The sequence below is a fragment of the Pyrgilauda ruficollis genome, unplaced genomic scaffold, assembly GCF_017590135.1.
Source record: "Pyrgilauda ruficollis isolate IOZ18807 unplaced genomic scaffold, ASM1759013v1 scaffold7, whole genome shotgun sequence".
NCBI lineage: Eukaryota > Metazoa > Chordata > Aves > Passeriformes > Passeridae > Pyrgilauda > Pyrgilauda ruficollis.
The window spans coordinates 5,527,208-5,533,544 of record NW_024528821.1 but is presented as its reverse complement, the minus strand read 5'-3'; the positions used below and the strand labels follow the sequence as shown (position 1 = coordinate 5,533,544).

Genomic DNA, 6,337 nt, shown 5'->3' with positions numbered 1-6,337 from the left:
CCACCCCAGCCCGTCCCAGGAGCATCCCTGACTCCGTGGTGGCCCTTGTGTCTATTCCAGCAGGGTTTGGAAGCCTCAAGTGGTGCAATGCTAAGGAAAAACCTTTCACCATGGGACTGGCACAGCTCTGGAGAAATCACTGCTGCAGTGGTGGGCCTGCAGGCAAGGCCTCAGGTGCTCCAAACCTTCTCCATGGCCCAAGTGGTGCCAGATGCTGCTGCCCACTGGCAGCGCCCCTGTGGCAGCTGTACCTGAGCTGGGGTACCCTGACAGAGGCCGGGACAGCTGCAGAAATTTGGGGAAAGATGATGCCTCTGGCAGCAGGGCTTCCCCATGAGCACCCCAGGCACAATGAGCGTCCCTCCCCCTTTACCCAGTTGAATCTCTGCTCCCCACCAACCTTTGCACCTCACAATGTCCCCCACACCCCCTCCCCAGGTGTGAGATAGGGTGCACCCAGGGGCCAGCACTGGCCCTGTGCAGTCCCAGGTCCTCCCTGTCCCCAGAGCCCAGGGAAGGGCCCATCACCATCTGCTGGACAACAGGCAGTGCCCCCTGCCCCCTCCACTCCTGGGGCACTGGGTACCCACCAGCAGAGTTGGGGTGCAGCCCCTCCCCTTCCCCATTGACCACACCAAGCCCTCGTTGGTTGCTGCCTCCGCAGTGGTTTATTGGGGTGGGAGCCAGGAGCCCCTGCAGTGTGGGAAGCACTGTGGGGGTGCCATGGAGGGACCCCAAGAGCCAGAGCCCCGCGGCAGGGACCGATTTCCAGCCTCACTAAAGCAGCAATGCAATACTGGAGAGCAACAGGCAATCCCAAACTCCAGTATTTACGTGCTGCTAGAGCACTGCTGACAGCTCTCCACGGCCTCCAGACCCCCCTCTCTGCCCCAAACACAGGGCAAGGGTCCCTTGGCTGATCCTTTGCCAGGGAAAGGCCCAAAGAGCAATAGCTGAGGGGTAGATATATACCGGATGTGGTCATGCCTGTGTTGGAGAACAAAAAGGAGCTACAAGTCCTTCCTGCCTGCAGGGCCAGACACAGGAGCTCCCAGGGGATGTAAAGGATGTGCACAGTACAAGCACCAAGAGAACGTGTCTCCACATACCTGAGCTAATGAGATACATGGGAATGTGTTAGCTTCCACATCTATGATAACCAGAAGCTCACTTTCTTGTCTTATCCTTGAGGTAATGAGGCAGCCCAGAATGGTCTGTATCTCCTTGTCCCTACAAACCATGATGTGCTGCTACATCTCCTCAAAGCCCACTGAATGTTGACATTCCAAATGGTATTTTGAATATATATATGTAATTTTTTTTAAACCATGATATAAAGAACTGAAGAACACTCTACAATGAAGACATTTAACATGCATGCATTACCACCACAGGACAGGGTTTTTTTCTTCACAAGTGCTATCAGACAGTCTGTAACTATAAGAGAACAAGCAGTTATACAGTGCAAACAAACCAATTTCAGAAACAAGGCCAGAAATTACCTGTTCCCCCCAAACCACACTTAGTATTGGGTCCCAACAAATAGTACACTTTTAGATCCAGAAGATCTGTTGCTTTTGCTACTGTGAAGAGCCTGCAGAACTTCATAGCCCTTCCAGCTGGTCTGTGGGGAAATATTACCTTGTCCTTTCTTCTTAGGTGATGCTGAACATCAAGGATTTTTCAGAAGTCACAATGTTAACATTTCAGATAAATAAATCCATATTCCAACAGCTGAAACCTACGAAATTTTCCTTAAAATACTTTAATTCAGCTGAATTTGACTTTTGAGATATGTAAAAAAAAATCCTTATTTTTAAAAAGAGTAAAAAATGCTTATTTACCATGTGAATGGACAAGCCTTATAGGACCAGAAATTAAAGCTCTCTGGAAGTTCATCACATTCCCTGCCTGTACCAGGGCAGAAAGCACCAGAGCAGGGCAGGGAGGGGCTGCAGCCAGTGGCACTTACACACCAGCCTGCCTGGGCTGCACAGGAGCCGTGCAGACAGACTGATATTTTTTGTATTTCCTTTCAACATTCCCCCCCCCCCCCCCCCCCCGCACAGGAGCCGTGCAGACAGACTGATATTTTTTGTATTTCCTTTCAACATTCCCCCCCCCCCGCCCCACCAGTTATGGGACAACTTCCTTCAATTCATTTTCTTAAAAAGCAGCATCACAAAAAAACCTGAACAATGTCAGAAGTGACGCCCTGGGTTCAAATTCTTGTGCCATCCCCTCGTGCCCAACGCGCCACTGAGTCCCTGCCTCTTTAGCAAACTTGAAAATAGGAATCACAAAAGCTCTCGTGACCCATGCCAAGCGATTTCAAATTTGAAATCAAATATTTGCTGACAAAAAACCAGTATATTTTCACCACTTCAGCGTCCTTAACACTGACAGCACCAGGGCCAACTCCCTAATGAGCAGCTGCTACTTGCTGCAAAGCAAACACGTGCCCAGTGTTCAGCCTGCACGAGCTAAATCAAAACACCCCCCACATAATATTACCATTAATTACTTCTGCAACAATGTTTTACTTGACTCTACCTGTGCAATCTTATTTCTTTCATCTCTTCAAATGAATCCAAAAGAAAAATGCAACAGCAAACACATTCAGCTTTAGAATCCATTTTGATAGCGGCTTGAGGTTTACATTTTAATTAATGTTTTTATATTTATATAAACCAGACTTTTGCCTAGTTCAACAAGGGCAAGAGCTCTTTTCAGTAAGGACTTTTAAAGCAAGGGTTCAATACACCTCTACCAGCCTCTAGCACAGAGGGAAAATTAACAGTCACACCAAGTGTTGGGCAACTGGAAATTTGGGATAGGCAGTGAAATACGTATCTGAGAAAATATGCACATTTATGACATGACTGCATCAATATTTCATGCAATAAAGTTCCATGTTTGAATTATCCCATCTCCCACTTCAGCTTCTTTCAAACTTAGTTTGTGCTTTGTAAACTTAACTTTACATCAGAAATTGGCAGCTGAACAGGGTAATTTGAGTTCACCTGAATATCTCCCAGGTATTACCTGCAGTACCAAGAAGGGACACGTGTGTCAGAGGGACCTGCATTTACCCAGAGGGACGCAGATGCTGCAGGTATTTTGGAGCAGGTGGGACATGAGCTTACCTTCCCAACTCACCTCTGAACACAGGCACATCAGCTCCTGCACAGCCACTCTGGAGAACCAGATCGCTACTTCAGCGGGAGCTACAAAGCAACAGAAAGGGTTTGAGAGGAATGGCAGAGAGGGGCAACTCCAGGAGGGGGGACCAGGGCTGTTCCAAGGCACGCACAGAAAGGTACAAGTATTTTTAAAATTAGGGAAGAAAAAAAATAAATCAATTTTTCAGCTCCAGATAGGGCAGACTGCAGAGTAACTAAATCCCTCCTCTCTCCATCCTCCCCACGCCTGCAGCTGGGGCTACTGGCACCATTGGCTCAGTGTGACTCTGGGCAGTGGCACCCAAGGCACACCAAATCATAACCCAGGTGCTGTAGAGCAAGGAGAGACAGCCAGAAACACCAGGGCTGGTGGGAAAGCCATTGAGCACAACCATGGCCAGCACCTTCCTCCCTAAAGCAGCAGCAAGAACAACTCTACTGGTCCTGGCAGACCAAAAGCAAAGGAAACATCTTAATTATGCTGGTTTAGGTGATAAACCAGGCCTAGGGCAGGAGATGAGATGCAGAGAGGCTGTTTGGGGGTTGATGCTTTTGTGGTGACACCACAAGTGCCCTCTCTCACTGTCATGTAGGGGCAGCATCCCAAGAGCAGCTTCAGCTTCCAAGCAGCACCTCACTACAGCCAGAACAGGGGTGTCCTGGTCACTGGTAACCCCAAACATGAGAAGAACTGCCCCAAAAGCTCTGCCTCAATGCAAAAGCACTGCAACAGCCCTTATGCTGCCAAGAGCTCCACGCCTGCAGTGTGTGCACCAGCTTCTTCTAGAAATAGAAACTTCTACCTGTCATCTACGTAAGCCAGCCACCTACAGAGGTTTAATTAAATCCCCCAAATAACTGGGGAATTTGAACATGCAGAAAACCATTAATGCAATTCAGAAAACAATGCAACTTCTGCTTGCCAAAGTATATTGGCAATTAAGTAAAAAACAGCCCCCCGCCCCAATCCCAAACACACACAAAAAACTAAAACAAATTCCCTCTGAAATACTGGATTCTCTTAAAATACAACCTTATCCCTCCTCACTGACACTAACCAGAAAAAGAAAAGAAAGAAAAAATGTGAGAAGGAGCACCATGGGAAAGGAAAGGAAATAAATACAGGAGCCCATGACAGGACAGATTTGCATACAGAGCCTTTACTGACCCACACACTTCAGGGCTAGGTGAGCTCAACAACAAGTAAATATTAAGCATTTCCTATATATAGAAAAAAATAGGAACAAAAACCCCAGCTCTGCTAACCAACAGTTTTCTAGGAGACATGCACAAACAAATCCTGAAGTCATTGTTCTCATTTGAAACAACTGAAAAAAAAGGCATTTATTATTTTACAAAAAGACTAAAGTAAATCATCTCATTACAGCTGAAAGTCTCAGGCACTCATCAGCGAGGCAAATTTACGGTGACAAAACGAAAATAAGGGTGTGAGTAACGCCACCAGAACACTTCATATCTGCCTGCCTCTGAAAAATCCCAACACTTTCGTTGCTGCCCTCCTTTTGAACAATGAGGTTTAAACAAAAGTCACGTCCGAATATTTACAGATGTGGCCAATGGCCGGGATCAGGGCCGGCGCTTGATCGACAGCCACCACATGGCTCCAGCCCTGCCATTCCCGGCAGGAATTGCCTCGCAGGGCTGCGGGAGGAGCAGGGGCTGTGGAGGAGCCCGGGCAGTGGGAACTGCCCGCAGCCAAGTCACTCTCATTTGCGCATCTCGCCATCGCCCAACATCGCTGCTCTGCCCAGCCACGACTCGCTCCTGGGGGCACAAACCAAGGCAGAAAATCTATTTCCTGCCTGTTCTTGTCGAAGCCATGTGAGAGCGAGTCGTTCCTCACGCGCTTCATCAAAAATATATTTTTTTTTTCCCCGCTAATTTGCCCATAAAAGGGCCAGGGAGGCAGCAGAGAGTTCGGCTGGAGCCCAGCACGTTTTCCCTGCAGCACGGCGCACCTTCCCCGCGCTAAGCCACACGCCATCCACACGCTCTGAGGTGGGGCCGAGCACCCGAAACCGAACTGCGGCTACAAAGGGCAGGTTGAAATAAGGCAAAAAATGAATTCGTTAACTTCACTGGCTGTGAAACCCGAGCCCGAGGTTGTCAGCAGCAGGATCAGCTGTGTTTACCGAGGCGGGGGTGTTAGTGGGACAGGGAGCTACTGGTGCTTAGAAAGGCCTGTGGGACAAGACTTCAACTTACAGCACTCCAGAAAACCAGTAAAATCCACAGTAAAATTCCAGGATCCACAGTTTTTTCTCAACACTGCTGAGGAGAAGAAAAGTATGATGCTTTTTGTTACTTCCAAGTTTTAGCATTGTCATCTCATCCAGTTCTAAACAACAAGGGTCAGATCTGGAAGTCCAATTTCTATAAAGTTTATTTGTTAAGAAAAGGAAAAAAAAACCAAACAAAAAACCTATTTCTTTTTTGGTCAGATGAACAGTAATTCAAAACATAAGCACACGGAGGGTTTTTTTTTCCTTTTTCGATTTAGGTTAAGTTTGCATGAAGCATTACTTAAAGCTTCTCTCTTATATTTCAAAAACGTTTACTGCATTAGCAGCTGAATTTTACTGTATTTCCCACCAAAGTCGATTAACTAAACACAGACTTTCACAGTTGCCGGTGAGTTCTTTGGATTTCTTCAGAACAGAAGATGATGAAACTTGGCAGATGGTCCCTCACCTACACTTAACACGCATAAGACACACAAGCAGAATTTCTGGTTTTTGGGGGGAGCAATTAATGATTTAACCTTGGAAAACTCACTCTTCAAATGCAAAAAAATTGTCTTTGTATACCCGATGCATATACGAGAAAAAATATTGTACTTAGGATCAATTACAGAGGGAAAAGTCTCAGCGCTGTGCATGCAGCTCCATCACTGCAGCTCCCAGAGAGCTGCGAGGCTGCCCTGGGAAGCTGGCCCTTGCCAGGATATTCAAATTTCCTGTACAAAGCGAGCAACCAGCGAGGGGAAAAGAAAAAAAAAAAAGCAAAAGCTGGCTGCCAATTGGATTTTCTTTAATATTTTAAATTATTTCGGCGAATTATTCTTTGGTTACACTAGCATTATTTTTTAAACGCGTAAAACTATTTTCTACGTGCGGGGGCGCGCAGACTCCGCG

At 47.0% G+C, this 6,337-nt stretch overlaps 1 long non-coding RNA gene across 1 annotated transcript; it reads right to left on the bottom strand.

Annotated features, from left to right (window-relative positions):
• Positions 1–2,100: 2,100 nt before the first annotated feature.
• LOC121363243 lies at positions 2,101–5,476 on the bottom strand. Its single transcript, XR_005956660.1, has 2 exons — positions 5,409–5,476; positions 2,101–3,227 (listed from the first exon to the last, which is right to left on the bottom strand). It is a non-coding gene; the product is annotated as an uncharacterized LOC121363243 (long non-coding RNA).
• Positions 5,477–6,337: the final 861 nt, after the last annotated feature.